The sequence below is a fragment of the Eupeodes corollae genome, chromosome 1 (assembly GCF_945859685.1).
Source record: "Eupeodes corollae chromosome 1, idEupCoro1.1, whole genome shotgun sequence".
Lineage (NCBI taxonomy): Eukaryota > Metazoa > Arthropoda > Insecta > Diptera > Syrphidae > Eupeodes > Eupeodes corollae.
In genome coordinates, this window is record NC_079147.1 from 119,567,050 (window position 1) to 119,592,265 (window position 25,216).

Below are 25,216 nucleotides of genomic sequence, written 5' to 3' on the forward strand. Positions count from 1 at the left end.
CCAAACGCGGTATAGCAAACAAAAAAAAAACAATCATCCATGGCTACAGTGCTGAAACAGTGTAAAATTATCGTCTTGGTTGAATGCACTATGGCACACAAACATTCGGTTGAGGCGTTGAACAGGACACTATAAAAGTTATAAAAATTACGACAGGCTATTTGACGGCGCTCTTTTTAGGTTATTTCAGACAAGCACTTTCCATTATTCCGCGTTCAGCGTACGCTGATGAGATCAACTCGTGCTTAAAATCATCGCCATTGTGGCGTAATGTTGAAAAAGTACAACTGAAAGTAAATATGCGTGTTCAAACGCTTCAAGATCCGCTGAAACTTTCTAAAAACAACTGTTAGATATAGGTAACGGAAATTTTACTACAGTTGAAACAGGATGCATAAAATTACCGGTCGATTTCTGCACAATTATTGATTCACAAGATGCTCTTATATTGACCAAATATTTTCCAACGTACACAGACAATTAACAAATCATGAGTAAGGGGCAGAAAGAACAATTTTAGCAGCAAGAAATGTGGATGTCAAGGAATTAAATCTGAAGATACAACATTTGTAACCAGGAGACTTGGTCTCTATATTGATACAGTTTGTGATGCTACCGAAGCTGTACATTTTGCAACTGAGTTTTTGAACTCATTTGATTTACCAGGCATGCCACCGCATAATTTACAACTGAAGTTTGGATCTCCGGTAATTTGCTTCGTAATTTGAATCCACCATGGTTGTGTAACGACACGCGATTAGTAATTAAAAAATACATGAAAAATGTTTTCGAACTTATAATTCTAAATGGCAAATTCCGAGGTGAAAATATTTTATTACCGCGAATCCCTATTATACCCACAGGTGTTCTAATTCTTTTCAAAGGCCTTCATTTTCCAATAAGACTGTCATATGGAATTTAATAAATTAAAAATTTAGTTTAGTGATTTCTTATTTTAATTTTTTGTCACTGTTTACAATGCTCTATACATATTTATTACAAAATATTCTCCAAAAATTATTTATGTGACAAAAAAATGTTTGTCGGGTCAGCTAGTAGCAATATAAATAAAAGTATATCTTAAATAAAAATAGTAAACACAATTAAATTAAAATTCAACTTGGAGGACTCCTGGGACTTGGTGATTTAGACGACCGCCAGTTTGAAAATGTTGTTTAGGTGATGTGCTTTTGTGTAAACTGCTATTGTAGCGATGTCTGTGTTCTGGACTTAGATATCGACTTGATTCAGAACTTAAATCTGATTTTGAACTCGTTGAACTGAGTGAATTACTGCTACAGCTTTGTATGTCTATCGCGGCTACTTTTGCCACTTGTCTCACGATCCGAAAAAGCATGACCACCAGGGAACTTGGAATGAATCAAAGGATCATTCAACTCACCACCCCGTCCTTGGAGTTTAACTCTTTGTACAATCCCTTTACATGTTGGGCGCAAACCTGTCTCGTCCTCATAATGAGACTTCCTATGTACTGGCAGTTATATCCCTCAACTTTATAGCCACATTTACGACATGTTTATCCTACTTGACAAATAAAGCATGTCAGACCTGTTTCATAGTGAAGCTTTTCAGTCGTTCGCAATATCGATCCCTTCGCTGTAATCGCTGTAGTCGGGCTAAAAACTACTAAAAAAAGCAAAATAATATTCACATAATTTGATTGTAATTTCCTTCGAGGAATTCTACTTCTTCTGTTGCAACATTCTCCATGATTTCTTCTTCATCAGAGGAGTAAATTAAGTACAAATTCATTACATAGGTACTTTATTTAAATAACAAATTAATATTTTGTATTTCAATTTTTTTACCTTCATTTACTTTAATGTGAATGAATTTTGTTTTGTTTACATTTTGTTTAGTTGTCGAAATTCTCACCTCGTTTCTAATCTGTCAAAACTGAGCTGAACTCAAATTGGGCAACGTTCTCATTACAGTTATAGGGCTCGACTATACTTCCTGCATTATTGTTTCTGTTTTAAGCGAAACTTTCCATACAAATAATAGAATTTGAATGCCAAAAGTAGTCAAATATTATTTTTAGCAAAGTTTTTACCGAGAAGAAGTATCACAATTAATTTTTATTCAAATATTGAATTAATTTTTCAATTTTTGAATTCAACGGATCTCTTTTTTGAACGGCTGAGCTTACCTCACATTGTTTTTAAACTAACTGTGCGAGCTGAGCCCCAAAAGCCCATAACAACTACATATAATCTTGATTTTTCCATAAGAAATGCACGGTACAACTAACACATGCTTATGCTAACGGGCAAAATGTGCTCAGTAGGTCGAAAGAGAGCAAAGCTCATAAGTCGGTTATCTTGGTAGATATATTTCTCTATGCGTTCCAGTGCGAAAATTATTGGGTAAGCAGCAAACACAAGCGGTGCTTTGGCTAAAACGGCAGTGGCATCTGGAAGGAACACATGGCAGTTGCTGATATGCTAAAGTAACAGGTTAGAATAACTTATGTTAAGTTTAGTTTCAAAATTGTGAATAAATCTTTAGCAGACAGAAAAGCAAAATGGGGGATTGCGCTTAAAAAGAAGTGTATGGAATTTTTGTGACCTGTCAAAAATTACAATCAATTTTGCAAAACAAAACAATGGGTTTCAGATTTTAAGAGTAAGTATTTAATTGTTCTGATTTTTAATATAATTTGATATTTTTCAGACCAAAAATCTTTATAATGAAGAGAGGATATACAAGTTCACTTAATTGAATAAAAAGTAAGTCAAACTGAAGGGAAGGAGGTACAACAATTGGTTTGGCTTATCTTTTCATTTTAGGTACTGCCAATAACATACATTTTCCTTGAAGAAATCTGGGAGACAAATCAAACAAGGTGCTGATTTGCAGGCAAGTTTTGTGTATATTATATTTCTCTTAAAAAATAATATTAATGTTTTTAACGACAGATACTGCCCATTGTGTTCTCAATGTCCATAAAACACCACCAAGTCAATGATGCAAGAGAAAGTTTTGCCATGCAATAGCCGACCGCTAACGCCCTTCTCCATCAATTTTGTAAGTACGTATCGAAACAGTCATATCGTTGCCAACTAGCTTAATATCCATCTTCTAGGTGTAAAGAGTACTACCAGAGACGGAAGAAAAACAAGAATACAATCCAAAAAGCTTCAGCCTTGGCTGTATATTAAGTGAATTCAAATTTAAAATCTACAACGAATCCATTCATTTTGCTCCTAAGGATTGCACTGGCTTAACGGAGGCAAATGGGCTGGCCCGACAAGAAGTCAAACAGATTCAGATAAGTCTCTCGGCGACTAATGACGATGTCGGCGTGTTGAATTCATTGATTTTCAGACAGAAAATCAACATCAAAAACAGTAAGTCAACTTCCAATTCAGATTTCCTTATATAATACAAATTAATTTGTTTATAGTCACGAAAATTCAGCAGCGTCATGGCCAACCTGCCGATTAAGCCATCTCTATTCGCAGTGGAAGTGTTTGTGGATCAAGCGATCTCTGCGTTGTCAACAATGCGAACACAATATCATTAGGCCGGAGTACCAACCGGGACCCTTGTATTGCAAAAGCGCGCGAAGATGAGTGTAAGTGCGATGCAGCGGCTACTGCTGCCGCTGAGGCTGACACCGCCAGGAAGAGGTAGGTGATACGAATGCCGGTTGAGAAGGAAATTGTTGGGACAGTATAGAACCTCCTTAATGACTGGAGTCATAAGTCATTGGTAAGCCTTAAAAAATAAATTATTAATAAATTAAATACAAAACAACCTCATCAGTTTTATATGTACTATTTTAGAATTCCCTGCAATTTTAAGAAACTTGAAGACTAACGAAATGAAGCTGATTTCCATGAATTCATAATGCATATTAAATCACCAAAGCTTCTGTTTAGAATTAAATGGAAACGACACAAGAATGCCCCTACAAACTGCCCTTATGATGTTCCAAGAGTTGCTGCGCAAATGTTCGCGAGCCGCAACCTTCATATAGTGAAAATATCCGATTGGAATTTGTAAACCCAAACGGCTTAAGAAGCCACATATTTTCAATCAATTTTGCAACTTATCATATTCCAGAAATGATAAAATTACAACACTTTAATTAATACAATTTTATTGACCAGAAGTTTCATTATGGCAAGTCTACTTCACAATAAGTTTCACATTAACAACAAAACAAAAGCACTAATTGATGTTTTTTCAGCTACAAATCAAAACGAAGCTTATAAGTCGATATACCGTTCACTTGGTTCGACGATATCTTCGAATCTCATCCATGCGTTGCGTATCTAGTTTTTAAATGAAGTTGTAATTTTTTAAAATTGATTGTAATTGAGTATATTTTTTGTTTTTAAAATTCAATTCCATTATAAATTATAGGTTTTAAAATGTATATTACAGCTAGGTTCCCAAATCGAGTGAAATTAAATCTAATAGCCATTCCACACCAAACTGAAAACCCGGTTTTCGGCGAAAAGTTTTTGAAAACTCATAAAGTGTTCACACCGAGTATTTACAAGTTCTCGTTTGAAATTTCCATTATTTTGATACTAATTGTCAAATTTTGTATAAATAGTATATTTTTAATTTAAATATTTATTGGTTTTCGAATAATTTGTGAAATAAAATGAATTCTCGCCAAATTGGTTTGATTTCATCATGCTTTAAGCTTCGCAAATTTTTTCGTGAACTTACGACCGGTTAGTTCTTGATTATTCTGATGTTTTGGATATTGGATATTGTGGAACAACCTTTAAATGAGTAATTTAATCAATTCGAATTCGTTTGGATCTTGAATTAACATACTTCTGGTGGTGTATGTAGCTGTTCTTGATATAGTAGTTGTCTTTTTTAAAATCCAACTTGTTAGCTTCTTACTCCTTCTTCTTGGCATCTTCGAGATCGATTTTATCCTGTTCCTTTTTACTCACTTCAAGACAATCCCCTGTTTCGGTTTCAAAATCTCGTCACATTAGATTCTTAAATTGTTCAATCCATTTTGCTAATATTACCCCGGTCTTCGTGGCTCATGTTAATAGCACTGTATTCGCGGTTAACATCTAGGTTTGATCCAGCACTGGACCCACCAGAGTTCTTTTTACTTCGGAATAAACAGGAACAAAGTCTTGTTGAGAAATGTAATTTTGTCTAGAAAACAAAACAAAACAATATTCATATAATTCTAGTTTAAAATTAATATGAACACATTTACCTTCAATTTGTACCTATTCACTCCAGAATAAATATGTCTGCGTTGCTGGTTTCCTACTCGGGGCTTCCACTTTTCTTGTTTCAACGTTATCCTTGGTTTCTTCTTTATCTGAAGATTAAATTGAATTCATTTAATACATTTTATATTTTTATTTCAATAAATTAATATTTTTGTTTTACCCTCATTTGCATTATTGATACTGAATTTTGTTTTGTTTACATTTTCGTATAGTTGTCAAAATACTCACCTCGCTGTTAATCTGTCAAAACTTGACATAATTCAAATGTGGCTACGTTCGCATTACAGTTCTAGGGCGCGCTTATACTTTCACGCGATTTTTTCTGTTTTTAGCGAAATTTTTCATAAAAACCATAGAATTTGTGTGCCAAAAGCATTCAAATATTATTTTTAGCACAGTTTTCACTAAAAAGAAGTTGTAAAATTCATTTTTCTAAAAATATTGCATTCATTTTTCAATTTTTGAATTCAACGGATTTCTTTTTTGAATGGCTGAGTTCACCTCATATTGTTTTCCCCCTAATTGTGCAAACTTCACCAAAAGCCCATAACACATACATTTGTTGACCGAAAGAGAGCAAATCCATTAAGTCGGGACTCTAGATAATATATTTTCTCTATGGGTAAACTAATGAGCATTCCTGAAAGTATGAGATTTACGGTTGTATTGTTAAGGGGGGGAATGCAACTGACTAATTCGTAAGAATATTGTTTGTAAAAATATCTACAAAACAACGAAATGCATGAAACATATCGACGATGTTTGAGTGGTGTAAATGTTTCGGTTATAGTCTTATCACCTATCATTTTCAAAGCTCTTTTTGTGTATCCTATCTAAAAGACTTAAACTTGCTTTAGTAGCAACTGGCCAAGTTTGTGGGTTATATTCAAGTTTTGGGCGAATGAAGGCTGTAAATTACAGATACATCCGAAAGGGTGAACATTTTTTTGAACCGTTCGCGTCGTCGGAGAAATTCTAAGTACCTTGCAGCATTTTTTGCGATATTGAATATGTGATCATTCCATAAGGGGTGATCTGTGATACTCATACCGAGTACTGAAAGTTGATTAGTTTCCTGCAATTCTACACGGTTCTTAATACCCCATTCTACAATGCCCAACACAAAAATTCGTGGATCCCAAATTCTCTTACGCCCAAATGGTGTCAGGGAGTGGAAACACGAGATATGCTCCACCAACGGTTGCGCCAAAGGCCCCTGTGCCTAAGGCACCAGAGGTGCAGCCTGACATTGTAGCCTTGTTGTTGAGCATTCAAGGTCAACTAACAGGACTGCAAAGTCAGATAAAGGAGCAAGGCAAAAGGGTAGATCATCTCTACTCTTTGTTGCCTGGCCTGGCGCAATTTAGACCATAATGGGCGCTCTGCCGGAGACGCGCCTAAAAGTAATAGCTGTGAATGTAAATTCACTGATTAGGATTGAACGAAGAGCCAATATATTCCAATTGTTGAAAGACTACAGTCCCGATGTGTTTATGGCTAGCGTAACTAAGCTAAACCACAAACACAAATTGACTCATAAAAATTACAATATCGTAAGAAGAGACCGGCCCGACTCCACTCAAGGGGGTGGTGTCGCTCTCTTTATACGAAAAGGCATTAATAATAAAGTCATACACAACAATGAATTGCGAAAGCTCAAGACGCTAGAAGTTTGCGTTGTATGCATCTCTCTCACTCAAGGGAAGCGGATGTATATGATTGCGGCTTATGCGGCTGGAGCTCCGCAGGTTACTTACTTTGCTTCAGAACTCGAGATTCTTTTTAGGGAACTGAAACTGAGCTTGGAAGAAAACTATTTCATCTTGGCCGGTGATTTGAACGCAAAACATGAAGATTGGGGAAATCAACATAGTAATCCCAGAGGTAATCATCTTTTTAATTTGATGAATCTTTACAGCGTTGAATATGGCGTCGACCTGCTGGCTACCGAAAAGCCATCGTATCCAAGAAGCGGCTCCTTTCTGGATCTTTTGCTGTACGACACCAGACTGACAGTAACACACAAAGTGGGTAATCACCCCCGAAACTGCTTACAGACAGTCGAGTACAACAGTGATCACTGCGGACTGGCTGCTGTAATGCAGATTCCGAACGAACGCGTGGAGTTGGAGGAATACGTTGCAACGCACTCTTACAATTACAGTAAGATGCGTTGGCCTCGTTTCACCAACGCCTTAGTGAGAGAACTTCGTTCGAGTGACATAGCCCCATCAAACAACAGAAACCTGACAAATACAGAAATTGACCAACACTTACAACAGATGGACGAAACAATAAAACGAACGATGGAACGGACAATCCCAAAGTACAAAGAACGGGACCAAATCTACGCTTACAGAAACGCGACAATTGACGCACTACGCAGGCACAAGAGTGGCTTACTGACAAGACTCAAAAACTTGCACAGACGACTTACAGACCCACACGACTTGGAGGTTAGGACACTGAAATCGTCAATAAAAAATGTCAATCTGTTGATTAAGGAGAACTACAGGTTATCAATTAACAAGTACTGGGACCGCAAGATCCGGTCAGTTTATTCGTGTGACCCTAGTATGTTCCCCAAAGTCAACACGATATTCAGGAAAAAAACGATAATGACCTTCCGTGTCTTAAACTCCAAAGAACTGAAGAGAACAAAGACGTACTCATGACAGTGCAAATTGATCCAGAGGAAGCCATCTTTGACGATGACTTTTACATAATTGAAGATCCGAAGGAAAAAGTGGAGGTGGTGGGAGCTGCTTTCCAGCAAGTGTACAAGGTAAATGTTAGCATTCGCCCCAACCACGACCTGGAAAACAGAGCCCTACTTAATCACTTTTACCTCAGTAATGATATCACACATTGGCGATCTGAGAACCGCGGTTTCATGCGGTTCAATGACGATTCCTTGGCAAATGCCATAATCGCCGAGCAAACGGGACCAAGTCCCTTGTTAGTGACGAAGGTTGAGCTTCAACTCATCTTCAAGTCAATAAAAAATAAAAAGTCAGCAGGTGTCGATGGTATATCCAACGTTGTACTAAGACATTTACCGACGGAAGCAATTGACATTTACACCACACTCTTCAACAATGCACTGAATAATGCATATTATCCAGTGCATTGGAAGACCGCTGTGGTTCATCCTCTCCCGAAAAAGGGAAACGACAACTCCAACCCGACAAATCTTCGGTCGATAAGTCTTCTTCCGAGCATCAGCAAAGTTTTCGAAAAAATCATTAATAGGGCTCTGACTAAGTGGGCTGCGGACAACAAAATAATTCCGGATAAACAGTTCGGGTTCAAGGCGGGTCATGACACAATTCATGCTGCGTCTAAACTCGTTTCTGATATCCAATGGAATAAATCAAAACAACAATGCACAGGTGCTGTTCTGGTTGATTTGGAAAAGGCCTTTGACACCGTATGGTTAGAGGGTCTTTACCTATCTTCACGGGCAGCCATTGGCGAGCAAAAGTGTAGTGAAGTACCTCGGTATCTGGTTAGATCAGTATTTATATTTCGACAGACATATAAATGCTGCTCTGACCAGAGCCAGAGGAGCCTTCGCTCTGACGAAACGACTGTTTTTTAGCAGTCGGCTTGACCCCAGAGTGAAGGTAATTTGCTACATGGCCCTCATACGGCCAATGATCGTGTACGGTTGTCCTGTGTGGTTCAACGTTGCCCCTTCCCAGATGGAGAAGTTTCGGGTGTTCGAGCGGCAGTGTTTACGACGCTGTACCGGCTTATATTGAACAGCCGAATCTTCTTATGTGCATTACTATTCAAACGAGGTCCTATACAACGGGGCTCGAATCAACAGAATTGACAATTTCGTGATAAAACTCGTTCGAGGTCACATTGCAAGAGCTATGTCTTCGACCAACAATTTAATTTTCGGGGCGTTCTATCCGAACGACGAGTATTTTGAGAGTGCCTTCATTTCCCCAGAGGCATTCCTCTTTTTAGATAGATGCGGTCTGATACAGGATAGATTGGCAGTCCCGTTAATCTACCACGTCAGACGAAGAACCGTGGATAGGCGACTCCTGTACAATCGGGACTCATGGCACAAGGCAGAGCAGAGCTCCTTCGGTTCAGTAGGGCTGTGTCCGAACGCGACCGAACTGATAGGGTGAAGCAGGAGAACCAGTTTTGGTGGCTTCAATTTGCACTTGATATTGGGTAGTCGGGATGGGGTTTTAAGCCTTGGCCGGCTTACATACTTGTTTTATGTTGAGGGTTTAGTTTTAAGTAGAATAGGCATGGTGGCACGAAAAGAAATAGAAAAAAAAAATACAAAAAATACAAAAAAAAAAACATTAAAATAAAAAAAAAAACATGGAATACAAAAAAAAAAAATTTAAAAAAAATAGACAACAAAATATGAAAAACAAAAATGTTAGATAGTTAGATTTGCTGCTGTGGTTGTTTTAGTTTTAAGTAGTTTATAGGTAGAATATATAGTTTAAGTTAGTTTTTAAGTTTTATTTAAGGACCTTATTTTAAGTAGTTTGTAAGTAAAAATAAATAAAAAAAGGTTATTGATATTAGTTTTTCAAAATTTTCTAATAAAAAAAAAACAAATAAAATTTAAATTGAAGTAAAATAGATCTTAAGGCCGAAAGGCATTAGTAATTAGTGTTATAGTTTAGCTTAGAGTGTCCGTATGGGACCATTAAGTTAGTTGTAAGTTATGGATAATTAGGCTAGTTTTATGAATTTTTGTCTAGCTTTAAGATAGGTTTAAGATTGAATAAATAAAAATGAATTTAAAAAAAAAAAAACCCATTCGACAATGCAATCATATCATAATTTAATGAGCTAATCATACGCTGCTGTTGAAGTTTAACATCCGAAGGACAAGGATGTGAATCTAGAAACGAATACGAAAATCTGAGGATACTATCGTCAGCGAAATATTGAAATGGACTAGGGGTGGAGCATTTATTGTATGAGTTTCAGATTTGAAACCATCAAATACATCGATAAGAGAGATTGATGCTTAAATCTATCCAATGCCTTTAAAATATCAAGTGCAATAATCTTAATTTCTCCAAAACGATGTAAAGGCCTGTTCCACTGTTCAGTAAGATAAACCATGAGATCAACAGTGCGCCTATTGCTACGAAAAACATACTCTCGGTCATTGAGAAGCTTCCGTTCTTCGACTAATTTTTTAAGGTGATAAATAATCAGCGTCTCCATGAACTTGGAAGAAGGGTCCTGAGTGCTATTTTCGAAAGTTGGAGGAGGAAGAGGATTCACCTTTTTGAGGGACATGCTGGACAAATGCTGTTTTGCATTCGATCGGAAAGAGACCTGAGGAGTAGGAAAGATGGAAAAGCTTACGCAGTGGTTTCGCCAGCGTTGAAAAACACCTCTTCAGAACAATAGGGATACTATACGGGACAGAGGATTTGTGTATTTCAAGACCTTTTAGTACTTGATGTGTACTTGTATTTAAAAGAAACAACTGTCTTTTAAGAAATGAGTTTATTAACTAACTGAGAGAAAATGATAACAGTTATGGTATAGACACTTAATAATTATGCATAACCTAAGCCTATTAACTATTACTAAGTACCTAAAATAACATATGATAATATTATATAGCATGTAGACTTGTACAGTGAGTGCAATAAATATACAACATCTCTCCTGTTTCATAATATATATGAATTCAATTTAATTCGATAAACCTTAAGTTATCAATCAATTGTAATGTGTAAGTTATATATTTTTTTTTAGAAAAGAAGGAAATGTAATAGAATAAAGATAATATGTAATTAAAAGATATAATAAGAAATTGCAAGAATATTTTTAAAATGAAAATATAATAATTTGTGTTTTAAAAAATCAGGAATTTTCATTTTTAATTCATAATTAAAAATTAAATGTAAGTTCATAAATTCAAAGAATAATAATTAATTTTTTGTTAACAATAAGACAATTAACAGTTAACTGTAGAACAATTAGCTAAACTTTTCAAAATAATTTGTTTTAGTCCATTATGTAGGATGTATGTATATAATATAATATGTGTTTCATATGCTTAGTTGTAATACATTTTAAAAATACAATCTTTTTACATTTATTGTTATAAAAAAATGGCAGAGCATATATTGTAATGAGATATTTATTTTTTAGTTTATTTATTTTTTTTCTAACGTGATTGAATCAAGTTTGAATCACTCGTCGTGTGGTTTATAAAAATCAGGTTTCTTGATTTCACGTCCATATCGTGTCCTATTATCTGATTTTTTTGGGATACAGGCGTAGGGCTTGTGGAATTTGAGACCTTTGGGTGTGGTTTATTTGGTTTGATGCTAGCATGTGAATCTTTTGAGTTACTATGGTCAACATCTGATGTATCCCTAAATCGAGGTTCATTTAATGATGTTCTTAAATGAGACGTATTACGGCGCATTAGTTATTGCTCTTAATTTCTTATTATAAATGATCTAGGTGATTTGTGCTCTTTGACTATTTGGGCAGGTTTCCAAGACCTATCAACTCTAACTCCTGGTTTAAAAGTTTGTTCTTTTGGACACCTATTGTTATCATTAATTTCCTTCTGTTTACCTCTTGATATTTGATGTTTCTCATATACATTTTCCAAAGTTCTAGGTACTAACTGTAAGCTTTCTATGGGTAATTTTTGTCTAAACTATCTACTCATTTAGATCTCTGCAGGTGAATGGCCTAGCTTAGGCATTACTGATCTTGGCTCTTTCGTAGCAGCATTTTAGCAATATATACCCCTTTTTGAGAAAGTCTGTTTGACCTTGGATATTTGGGACTTGAATAAACAAATTCAAAATTCCATTCTTCAGCCAATTCCTTCAGAGCAAATGACTTAAATGGTTGGTTGTCCGCAAACATTGATTCGGGAGTACCATGTTTCGAAAATTCCTTTTTTAATGCTAGAATAACATCGGTTGCCTTTTTACTTTAAAGCTTCTGGATTTCTATCCAATTTGAGTAGTATTCTATAACTACAAGATAAATTTTAGCTCCTAGCTCAAATATATCTGTACCCACTTTTTAAAAAGGCCTCGGGTAAAAAAATGATTTCGATTAATAGGTTAAAATTTTTCGCAGGTATTGCATTTATAAATTATATTTTCTATGTCCTCGTTCATAGAAGGCCAATAAAATAATGTTTTTTCCCTATCTACTGTCTTAACCACACCTAAATGTGCTTTATGCAGCAGATTTAACATTTCTTTTCTTAAATATTCTGGTACAGACACCCTATCTTCATAACATAACAAACTGTCTTCAAAATAAATGTTTTGCTTCTCATTCCATAATCATTTAAGCTCTTCGGGCAATTTTGCTTTGCTGTTCGGCCAGCCGTTTTTACAAACAGAAATTATTATTTTTTAAATTTGAATATTCTATAGTGGCTTTTTTCAAATACTCTTCTTCTAATGGAACTCATATTAATACTATGAACAACATCTCTAAGAACATCTTTATTTTCATCATGCATTTTTTTTGTAATACATTTTCTACAAAGCAAATCAGGAACATGCAAATCTTTTCCTGGAATATAATCAAACTTCAAATTATATTTCAATAATTTTAATCTCATGAGCTATGACCTACTTGACGGTATTTGACTGATCCGTTTGTACATGTTACCACGCAATGGCTTGTGATTAGTTTAAATTGAAACCGGATGTCCATAAATATATTCGTGAAATTTGTTGCATGCAAATACCACTGCCAAAAACTCCTTTTTTATCTGGAAGTAATCCATCTCTGTTGGGTTAAGACTCTTAGAAGCAAATGAAATAGGCTTTCCTTCTTGCATCAAACAACAACCCAGACCTTTACTTGTCGCATCTGTTTGGATAACAATATCTTTCTCTGAAGAAAACGAGTGTAAAATAGTTGCTTCTCTTAAAACCTTTTTAATTTTTTAATATTTTTCTAAAGCCTGTGCATGCAAAGGGTTCCATTGAAAAAGTAAATGTTTCCTAAGCAAGGTCCTTAACGGAGAATTAAGCTCAGAAAAGTTGGGTATGAAAGGGTTTAAATAGTTTAATGTTCCCAAAATCTTTTCCAAGTCTCTTCTATTTTCAGGATCTGAAATGGCTTGGATGGGTTTGATCCTAGGGTCTGGTGACATGCCGTCGCTTAAAAACTGAAGCCCCAAATATTGAATTTTAATGATTCATATTGAAATTTATTAGGGTTAAATTTTACATTCACTTCTCTTGCTCTCTCTAAAAACCTTTTGAGATTAAATTCATGCTCATCTTCAGTCTTACCTCCAATAATAAAATCATCTATATAGATAAAACAACGCTCTAAGTTCCCGAAGTATTTTTCATTAATTTCTTTACACTTTTCAGTGGCAGTGCTTGTACCAAATGGAATAACATTAAATTCATACGTCCCGAATGATGTACTAAAAACTGTTAAATGTTTGGAAGCATCGTCCAAAGCTAGCTGCCAAAAACTTTCTTGAATTTTATAAATGAAATCATCCAACTTGGCACAAATCCGCTTGGCATTAACAAAGACTTGTGTATAATGTTGTCATTCAAATTTTTGGATCTAGACATAATCTTGGAGAACCGTCTGGTTTTTCTACAACAACTAAATTGTGAACTCATTCTGATGGCCCTTTTTTTTTATTTATAATCTTATGAGCCTCCATCTCATCTAGCTTGTCTTTGGAATGATTCATCAAACAAATAGGAACCCGAAGAGAAGGGTTATGCGTTGGCTTTGCGGAAGCCTTTAATTCAACTGTGCAAGTTTCCGGGAATCTACCTTAGCCACTAAAAACATCCTTATTTTTTATATGAATTCTTCTTTTGTCAAAGACTCAATTGTGTGTTCTATTTTAATGAGAGAGAACTACCGTACCCATTGATTTCAAACTGTGACCACCATACGCTTCCAGATTCACCGCAATTTTTGGCAAACTAGGCTTTTCTTTTATTGTATTAAATATGCTTAGAGGAATAATATTTACTTCTGCACCACTATCCAGTTTATAATTAATTTTTGTATTATTTACTTAAATTGATTCGCACCAACTTTCTCCAAACTCTACAGCCTTATTTTTTTTTTAGATTTTTACCGTTTTTTTTCGTGTCAACAGAATCAATATGTACATTTTAAAAATCAGAATCTAAATCATAAGAACACGATACATCACTCACCTTTTTTCTATTACCACACATAACATCGAAATGATTTTGCTTTCCACAAACTGAACACCTTCTCCGATGTGCTGGGCATTAACCGTAATTATGTTTTCTATTAAAATATTTGCACTGCTTATTAAATGATGGCTTGCTCATATGTTTTCTGTTTTTTCTCATAACTAGAATTAAATACATACAAACGTTACGTTTTCAATCCAGGCCTGAAATGTTGTTTGGAATTTTGAAATATTAAAAAAAAATAAAAGAGAACCAGCAAATTGGTTGCCTTTGGGGAGATGGTCACACTTATTGAGAACAAAGATGTGCGTGTTCTCCGAGTAATTTTCTATAAAAAAATCCTAAAAGCATACCTTGGTTAACGCGGCTCTTAACCAAGGTGTTTATATTATATTATTATTTTTACCGAGCTAGCTTTCTTAACGCCTCTTTCTCATCACTTCACATTCTGAACTAAACCCTTTTACGCGATCATACTTTTCACTTAACTAAAGTGAAGTTCCGATGACACTGTGTCCATCTCACATCTAAATTAACTTCGGGAATATCCAACAAAATAAAATACTGATAAGAGAGTGACTAAAAGCATTCTCAAATATCGCAAAAAAAAAAAAAAAACAAAGATACGCGGGCGTGTTCGCCAATTCTTAAATCTAAGTTTAAGTTCGGTGACAAACGCCAACGTGATTGCACCCTCATATACTTCGCTGATAAATTTAGGAAAGCCTGGGTGAGCGAAGCGTTTTAGAACTGTCTCGCTCGAATACACGTGGATCGAGTTGAACCCGTGACGAGATTTATTAAGCCTACACTGCAGCAATTCTTCCAAAAAAACGTATTTATTTCTGCTAAATCTTTCCTCCGCTTCCTCTAAAAAAATTTTAGACACCGGTCAATCACCGAATTCTTTTCTTCATTTTTTCCAAAACTTACTATTTTTCTTTTAAATTCTGGAATTTATTTTTATTTTGTTTTTCTTTATATTTTTAAGTGGTTTCACCAGGACGAACTTTGTCAACTGGTCAAGTGATATGACTATGACGGTGTTTCCACTTCTTGACCGTGGATAGGGTCCGATAAAATCAATATATAGGTGTTTTAATGGTCTGTCCACTTGAAAAGCTTTTCCTATCTCAGCTCTTAACGTGAAGTTTCGTGCTTTGGTGGTCTTACAGATCTCGCAGTTCGAAATGTAGTTTTAAACCTGGATTGCCATGCCAATAACATTGTTGACGAAGACGGTACAAGGTTTTCGATATATCTCCATGCGACGCGAGTGGATGGTAATAACCTAACGAGATTAATCTTTCAGTAAGATTTGTTGGTACCCATAGTTTCCAAACTAAATCATCATGAATGGGATTTCCAGTACAAAATTATACTTTTTTATATACAAAACCATTAGATACCAACAGTTCTGGAAGTCGATCTTTATTCTTTTCGATATTCTGAATGATTTGCAAATACTCTTCGGACTTGAATTGAGGGTCGCCTAAATCGACATGTAGAATATCCTTAGGATTTATTGGATTTAGTGAATCACCTTGATACACTCGTAACAATGCGTCTGGTACCACATTTCAAGAGCCTTTTCGATGTTCTAGGTCGAAATCAAAACTTTGAAGTCTTAAAATCCAACGAGCCAACCTGCCCGTTATATCTTTAACTGAAATGATCTGCAATCACTTTAAACCGGTAACCTTCCACATATGGTCTGAATTTCTGTATCCCTATCACAGCTGCCAGGCATTCGCGTTCTGTAATCTACTTCTGTGAAAAATAGTAGATTGGACGTTCGGTCCCTTTTTTATCCTCTTGACAGAGTACACAACCAATACCCTTGGCGGAAGCATAGCAAAGGATGATGAATTGTTTTGAAAAGTCTGGATTGACTAGTAAATGTGTAGAAGTTAACTCTTTTCTTATAAAGTTGAATGCATGAACCACCTTGTCGTCGAAATTGAATTTTTGATTTTTCTCAAGAATGTTAGTTAAAGGAGAAGCTAGGTTTGAAAAATCTTTTACAAATCGCCGGAACTATCCGGCCATGCCCAGAAAACACTTAACCTGACGCGGAGTTTTCGGTACCGGAAAATCAATTATGGCAGCTATTTTATCTGGGATAGTTCTGATGCCTACCAGTCCCACTATATAACCTAAGTATGGCAGTTCTCGCAAACAAAATTTAGACTTCTCAACATTTATTGTTAGTCCGGCCTCACTTAGAATTTCCACTACAATTTTTAAAACTGGGAAAAAATCAATAGATCGTACACAAAAACTCAATCACGTAGTTCGTGAGGAATTACTATGTGCAAAAGACAAAATAAACTTTGCGCGGCATTTGAAAAACCAAATGGCATAACATTAAACTGATGAAGAGGACGACCGGTGACGGTGAAAGCAATTTTTTCCCGCGAAGCTTTCTCTAGCTGTATTTGCCAGTATGCGTCCTTCAGATCCACACCTGAGATGAATTATGGGTCTGAAAACCTAGTAGTCCTTCTATATGCGCAATTGGATTAGCGTTTTTCTTAGTGACCTGATTGACCTTCCGGAAGTCCAAGCAAAGACAATTTTTTCCAGGCTTGCGAACGAGGACCACTGGAAAACTCCAAACACTAGAACTTTCTTCAATTATATCTAGCTCAACCATGCGGTCCAATTCCACATACATCATGGCCTGTACTGCCGGATAAACAGGATAATGCCCCTGTTTTATGGGACCACGTCCCCGTGTCTATCAAATGTTCCATTAGATTTGTTCTTCCTAGACACTTTTCCGTGAAAGAAGGAAATAACTTAATTGTATCTTGAAGCGCACTATACTCCTTCGGATATTAATTACATTCGTTTGAACCACTTTTTGAATTCAACACGATTTTGGATATAATATTTGGAGCTAAATTGAAAATTTGCCAAAAATCGATGCCTAGATAGAGTTGTTGTGACAGAGATAGTACAATGAAAAGGTCGATCTCTTTACTCAACCTTTTGTATTGAATTTTGGTCGTTATTAAACCCACGATATTTTGTTTCTATCGATCGGCTGTAGATAACGAGGATGACAACTTTTTAAAAGGGTTTTTATGGTGTGGCAAATATTCTAAGGATCCCGCCCCTATACAACTAATGCTTGCTCCTGAGTCGAAAATTTCGACGGACACAAAAGGACGAGGATCTTCTACAGAAGTATTCTTTCTTGCGGAGGCGATAACTTTATGAAGTTTTCTGAACTTATTGTGCCTGTCACGGAGCTTCTGAATACGATTAGAGATTAGGTTGGTATTGAATTCTTGCCCGAGCTTTGAAATAGTCATGAAGAAACTTTCTAATTTGGGTTGTGTGGTCTTTTTGACTTTTTATGGGGTGAGAAATTAGATCGTCTGGTAAGCGTTTCAGTAGGTAGATTTTGGCTTGTATTTCTAATTGCTGAAAGTCTCCGGTTTTCTGTTCTTCGAGCAATTCTCCCTAGTTACAGTTTTGCTCTTTTGTCGGTTTCCCGAACATAAAACATCTCTGGTAGGCTATGGGTTTTAAAAGTTATTAGCAATTTGCCAATCCTACGTCGTACGTTAAGTTTAATGAGTTCGATAATCTGTGTTGTCGATTTATGATTTCGTACTGTAGAGTTCATCTACATAAGATCATCGTAAAACGAGTCGAAATTCTCGTTCGGCAATTACTTTCGGCCCGAAATTGTTCTTGAGAGCTCCTAGTGGGTCTCGATAGTCCTATACTGCTCAAGAAGAGCAAATCTCAGTTCAGTCCAAGTAACACTTGGATTGCTTTTTAAAAATTGCGTTGTAGCTGTTTTTGACTCTTTCCAAGCAAAACAAAAATTCATCTACTGTCATTATTCTTATTGTCTGGAATCTTTTGCATGAACTAGAAGGAGATAAAGCTCCTGTTAGCTCGTTGAACACCTGCGGGGAATCGTTGAGATTCATACCACCCAAACGAGCAAGGAAATTATCTAAGTTGGAGGCTCGTGTCATGTTTACCGGATGAACAACTTGTTCTCGAGAGACATAAGCGTCCCAATTCTTATTTTGAACTGTGGTTGGTGGATGGCTCTTTCTTGTGTCCTAGTGACGTTAGCTATAGGATCAGTTCAAACGTTACTCGAGTTAGATAGTACTGTTGGGGTTAAATGTGTGAGTGTATCATGGATTATGTTGCCTACTTGCTGCAATAGACGCTCCTTGTTTTTAGCAAGTTCATCATCTTCCGAACGTTTGAGGCCTACCGTGGCTGAAACAACCTCGCTTACATAGTTTTCGAACTGTTCCGCTTCTTGCGAAAGGTCCCCTGTACTGGGATTTTTGATCACTTTAATGCCATCCGCGATGTTCAAATGGTAGACATGTGCATTCAAGAGGACACAAGCGTCCACAGGTTTTTCTTAAAACCAACCTCTGTCTATCAACTCCTACTCTCACCTCCACGTGGTGAACATCGGGTGCCTAGTACCTCAACTAGAGATTGGGTTCCAAACCCAGTGGAAAGTTGTTGGGGGCAGCAAACGAGAGAGGTGGGGAGAGGTGTTTCCACTAAGGCACCTCTCCTTATCCAGACGGCAGCGGAGGAATTACCGAGATGGAATCAACGGTGGCGTCTACAGTTCCAGTAAGGTTGAACTACTTAGTGAACACCTTATAGGACTTCTTCTACTTATTCGAAGGCCAGGCCTGTAAGGAGCGGTTTTATCCTGCTCCCCATCCTTGGAGTTGTACTTAGGATCTGGCCCTCCAGGTTGGAGGTTGTGCGTCGGGGTGACTTCCTGGCCACGTAAAAGCTTTCATAGTTGCGAAGCACCAACAAGCCTCGGATACGGACGGATTTACTGTTGACAACCAACGAACTTCGGATATGCACGTGGAATGTTAGGTCCCTTAACAGACCACGTGCGGCCGAAGAATTAGCGGAGGCCCTAGAACGATATAAAACAGATATCACCGCCATCCAGGAAATACGATGGGATGGGCCGGGCAAAAAGAGGATGAAAAACTGCGATATCTACTATGGTGACTGCTACCACGAAAACCAACAGCGCTTATTTGGATGCGGATTCGTCATTGGAGCCAGACTTAGGCAAGAAGTCTTGAGCTATAGGTGCATCAATGAGCGCCTCATGACTATACGCATCAAGGCTAAATTCGGCAACATTAGCCTGATATGCGCGCACGCCCCACAGAAGAGAAAGACGACAACACCAAAGATATGTTCTTCGAGCTACGATATTAAAATAGTCCTGGGCGATTTTAATGCCAAGCTAGGAAGGGAAGACATCTTTGGTGGAATAATCGGGAAGAACAGCCTGCACGACAACACTTCCGACAATGGATTCAGGCTCATAGATTTTGCTGCGGGGCGAAAAGTAATGGTAGCCAGTACGCGTTTTCCACACCTCAACATCGACAAAAGAACTTGGACTTCTCCAGATCAATATACCGTCAACCAGATTGACCATATTGCGATCGACGCCAGACGCGCTTCCAGCATCATGGATGTACGATCTTTCCGAGGAGCTAACATCGACTCGGACCACTACCTCGTTGTAGCCAAGGTAGCACTTCGGATTTGCAGACCCAAGGCAAGACAGTGAGGTGCTGGGAGAAGATACAATGTCGAACGGCTACAATCGCCAGAGATCGCCAAATCCTTTTCCGACCGAGTTACAAGTAACCTCTCTCGAAGTTCTCTGCCGCCAACACAATGTATTGAAAACCAGTGGCAACATTGCCAAGATTCAATCAGAGAAGTCGCTTCTGATGTGCTAGGTTTCAAACAGCCACCAACAAGGAACCCCTGGTTTGATGAGGAATGTTGGCAGGCAAATGCAGCCAAACAAGAGGCACGCAAAGCGGCGCTGCATAAAAGGACGAGAGCTGCTCATGAGCTCTATGAGCAGAAGAGGCGAGAGGAACGCCGATTTCTCAGAAGAAAAAAGAGAGGGCATGAGAAGCGTGCGGTCGAAGATGTTGAGAGGTATAAAAGCAGGAATGAGGTTCGAAAGTTTTATGAACAGGTGAAACGAAATTCACAGGTACATAAACCTAGAATCGAAGGCTGCAAAGACGAAAGTGGAAACATCATAGTGGAACCGCAGTCAATGCTGAGGATATGGAAGGACCACTTCTGCATACTGTATAACGGCGATGAAGCACTGAATTCCGCTGTCAGGCGGGATGACCCATTCGATATGGACGACGAAAGCCAACAATCCCGTCCTCCCGACTTAGACGAAGTAAAGATTGCCATATCTAAGTTGAAGTCTAATAAAGCCGCTGGAGCGGATGGCTTGAATGCCGAGCTCTTTAAAGCAGCTGCTGATAAGCTGGTTAGGAGCATGCAACAACTTATCTGTAAGATATGGTCGGAAGAAAACATGCCCGATGAATGGAACCTCAGTATTGTTTGCCCGATCCTGAAAAAAGGAGACCCTCTAAACTGCACCAACTATAGAGGAATAAGTCTACTTAACATCGCCTATAAAATCTTCTCTGCCGTAATATGTGAACGTCTAAAATCAACAACCTGATAGGTCCTTATCAGTGTGGTTTTAGACCAGGAAAGTCCACAGTTGATCAAATATTCACATTACGGCAGATCCTGGAAAAAACACAAGAACACCAAATCGACACCGCCACCCACCATCTCTTCATCGATTTCAAGGCCGCATATGACAGCATCTACAGGGACGAGCTGTATAGAGCCATGTCTAGTTTTGAAATTTCTGCCAAACTCATCCGTTTGTGCAGGATGACCATGGAGAATTCACGCTGCTCTATAAAGGTTGGAAACAACTTAACAGAACCTTTTGATGTCAAAAAAGGCTTTAGACAAGGTGATGCGCTGTCATTCGATTTTTTTAACATCGTGCTTGAAAGAATAGTGCAGAGCTCACACGTCAACACTAGAGGCACTATCTGTCCAATTACTGGCATATGCTGATGACATTGACATAATCGGAAGAACTCAGCGTGATGTCAATGGGGCTTTTGTGAGTATTGAGGCAGAAGCGGCAAAAATGGGTTTAACGGTTAATGAGGGCAAAACAAAGTACATGCTGTCGTCTAGAAAGCACATACAACACCGACGTTTTGGTCACGTCACAATCGACAGACGTAACTTTGAGGTAGTCAAGGACTTCGTCTACCTAGGCTCCGCTGTAAACGCAGAAAACAACCAGCGCTGAGATCAAACGCAAAATAACTCTTGCTAACCGCTGTTTCTTTGGACTAAGAAAGCAATTGAGTGATAAAGTCCTCTCTCGAGGGACCAAAGTGTTCCTATATAAGACCCTTATCATCCCCGTCCTGCTATACGGTGCGGAAGCATGGACCATGACAAAAGCGGATGAAAGCACCTTGGGTCGCTTCGAGAGAAAAGTTCTTCGTGTGATCTACGGTCCCGTATGCATCGAAGGGGAGTGGAGGAGAAGATGGAACGACGAACTGTACGGGCTGTACAGTGACGTAGACTTAGCCAGAAGAGTAAAAGTCCAACGACTAAGATGGCTGGGTCACGTAGAGCGCATGGAAACCAATGCTCCGGTCCGGAAAGTCTTCGAATCCGCACCCACAGGACAGCGCAGTAGAGGAAGACCGTGGATCAGGTGGCGCGCACAAGTGGAAGGTGACCTCACCCAACTTGGAGCACGAAACTGGAGATATCTAGCTAGGGACCGAGCTAGATGGAGAAGTTTGTTGGGTGAGGCCCTAGTTCACACAGGACTGTATCGCCACCTTAAATAAGTTAATGTCATCCGCACGTTCATCGATATTGCTAATAGAATTGTCTACATCTTCATTTTGTTCTAAATTCGCCATATGGGCTGTAGAGCTAGCTTCTCAGCCATATTTTCTAATTCTGGATTTCTTGATCTCGTTACACGGACACTATTACTTAATTGGTATACACTTAAGAAATTGTTTACTGGAAGGGTCATAGGTTCCTAGGCATAAGTAAAATCATTCAAAAGTTATATGCAAACCACAAACTTATTTCCTTTTAAAGTTTTTGTTTACTAAATGTTTACAATACACGAAAGCTATGTTTTTAATCGTATCTTTTCCTTCAATTATATTTGTATTTGTAAAAAACTATTTATTAAAAAAACTCATCATTTGGCAGTAGTAAGATAGCGTATATCAATCTCTATAAATTGTGCAATATATGTAAGAAGGAAATGTGATATTTTGGCTACAATAAAAACTATAATAATAATATAATAGTAGTACCCGTAGCATGATGGTTAGTGCGTTGGACTGTCATGCAAGGGGTCTTGGGTTCAATCCCTGCCTGGCCACCTTAATTTAAAAAAAAAAGAAAAAATAATTTTCGCGGGTACTGCCTGTTGCGAGGAATTGACAAATCCTTCAAGAGTAATTCTTGTCATGAAAAAGTGCTTTCTCAAACTAGCCGTTCGGATTCGGCCTTAAATTGTAGGTCCCTTCCATTCCTGACAACAGTACTTGCCCACAGGAATGGTTGAGAGTTGTAAGTCACTAGGCCATGGTTCACAACGGACTGTTGCGCCACCCCATGTGATTTGAATAATATAATAATAAACAAAGTCTCGGAATGAGAATGTACGAAATAAAAACAGATCAAGGTATCTTCAGAAGCCACCAGTTAAGATGTAATGCAAGAAGAGATAGCGTTTCCCTCGTATTTTGTTCTATATAAGAAAATGTTTACTGTCAATCTCCCCATTAAGTGGTTGAATTAAATAAATTTCCTGAATTGCATGAATATGGTTTGTTTTTGTTTTGTTTGAAAATTGCGAGTCACAACAAGTTGCTTCTAAAACGGCATTCATTTCAGCTACCTCTTCTATGTCCTCAGTGTCAGCCTCAGCACCAGCAGTACCCGCGGCCTCAGCCAGCTAAGTGTCCCTGTAGTTCTTTCGTGGAAGTAAAATAGTGAGACCGGCTTGCATTATATTTCTTGGCAGCGGAGGCCGAGAGTGTTGGAAGCCTTAAAGAATCACATAATTTAAAACATTACTATTTGTTTCAGTCGTAAGTTAATTAACTAACCTGAATTGCCAGACTACTCTGCAGTTGCTGTTACTGCTGTTGACTCGTTCCAGAATCAACACTAATCTGCTGGGAGAATTGCTAGTTTTGTTGCATTGAATGCATTTGCCTATTGGTAAAGATGGTGACACCTCTACCGTCAACGCAGCTATGGCCGTTGAGATGTACACAAAACACATTGGACAGCGTCTGTCATTAGAAACAGTGATATTATTTTGTTAAAACCAATAACATTTAAAAAAACTTACCTATAAATCAGCGCCTTGTTTGCTTTGTGTTCTTGAGAGATGTGGCTTCTCGAATTATGGTATGTAATTGGCAGCATCTAAAATGAAAACACAGACTATAAATTAAATCGATAATTTTTACACCTCTTCACTGCAATTTGACTTACTTTTTATTGAATGAAATAAACTTGCATATACTCTCTTCATTGTGAAGGTTTTTGGTCTGAAAAATATAAAATCATATTAAATATCCGAAACCTATTGTTTTGTTTTGCAAAATTGAAGTTGTGGAATTGTAATTTTTGACAAGTCACAAAAATTCCATAAGTTTTTTTTTGCCAAATCTCCCATTTTGATTTTGAGTGAGTTTGCAAACTAAAATGAATTCAATATAAGGAAATTGTAATGAGAGTTGTTGATAAAAAATGTGTTGAAACAAGTATTTCAGAGGAATATCTCAATTAGAGTATGGGAAATTTTCAACCCAAATTTTGGTATGCTTACTTTTCAAGACGGCTGTATTTTAAGTCCCTAGCACAATATCAACTATCTATTGAACTAAAATTGCAAAGACAAATTCTAATACTACATCAACAGGTTCAACTCATGGCCTTCGTGAAATGAAGAAAAATTCACAATAATTGGAATATGCCTACAACAAGCTAATGCAATTGGACCGTTCATTGCAATTAGAAAGCGTCTTTACCGTAGTTTAGAATCAATATTTGAATACAAATGTCAAACCATAAATTGAATTAATAAAATAAATATTGAAATTTTAAATGGTTTTTTGGAGCATGAGAAATCCACAGATTGCGAAGGTGGTTACACAGCAATTCCCTAATATTAAAAAAAAATACTGTACATTCTTTGCTAAATGAATAAAAGAAAAAGCTTTTGAGAATGTACTACACGTTCGTATCGACTACCTGTTGTAGTCTTAGTCGTCATGGAACGGAGAGTTGTCGTTTACTAAGGGGCCGTTCATAAAATACGTCACGCTACATCAGTTTTTGACCCCCCTCCCCCCATTGTCACCATTTCTGTGACCCCCCTAAAAATATTTCGTCACAAAAAGGAAGCCTTCCACCTGAATATGATAAATTTCAAATGATACTACACAAATTTTGAGAATTTAAATATTTATTTAGTTTTAATAATAAAATTTAAAAAAAAAAGTAATAAATATCTTTTAAAACGAATGAATAAATATTATTCAAACATGTCAAACATTTTTAATAATCAAAAGTCCAAGGATTCTGTCAATGCTCCGAAATATCTATAATCGATATCGCAGCATTTTATTCTTCATTTATTTCAAAACTCGTCGAGCTCGTCGAGCTGCGATGCGAGTTGGTTGTATGCGTCGAACTACTTTCATCTTTTCTTTTCCGTTTTGGATGTAATTTTTTAAAAATCTTTTTAATATTTGTGCATTGTCACCCTCATCTTCTTTTGGTGCAATATACTCTGCATCTACATCATAACCATCGACTTTTAAT

The 25,216-nt window shown here is 37.3% G+C and overlaps 1 long non-coding RNA gene across 2 annotated transcripts; it reads right to left on the minus strand.

The window, feature by feature from the left end:
- Positions 1-4,077: 4,077 nt before the first annotated feature.
- Positions 4,078-5,677, minus strand: LOC129942515 (uncharacterized). Of its 2 annotated transcripts, XR_008781057.1 has the most exons (4): positions 5,225-5,677; positions 5,025-5,160; positions 4,819-4,957; positions 4,078-4,763 (listed from the first exon to the last, which is right to left on the minus strand). It is a non-coding gene; the product is annotated as an uncharacterized LOC129942515 (long non-coding RNA). The 2 variants fall into 2 exon arrangements; XR_008781056.1 differs by having other exon boundaries at positions 4,819-5,160.
- Between the last annotated feature and the right edge of the window lie 19,539 nt (positions 5,678-25,216).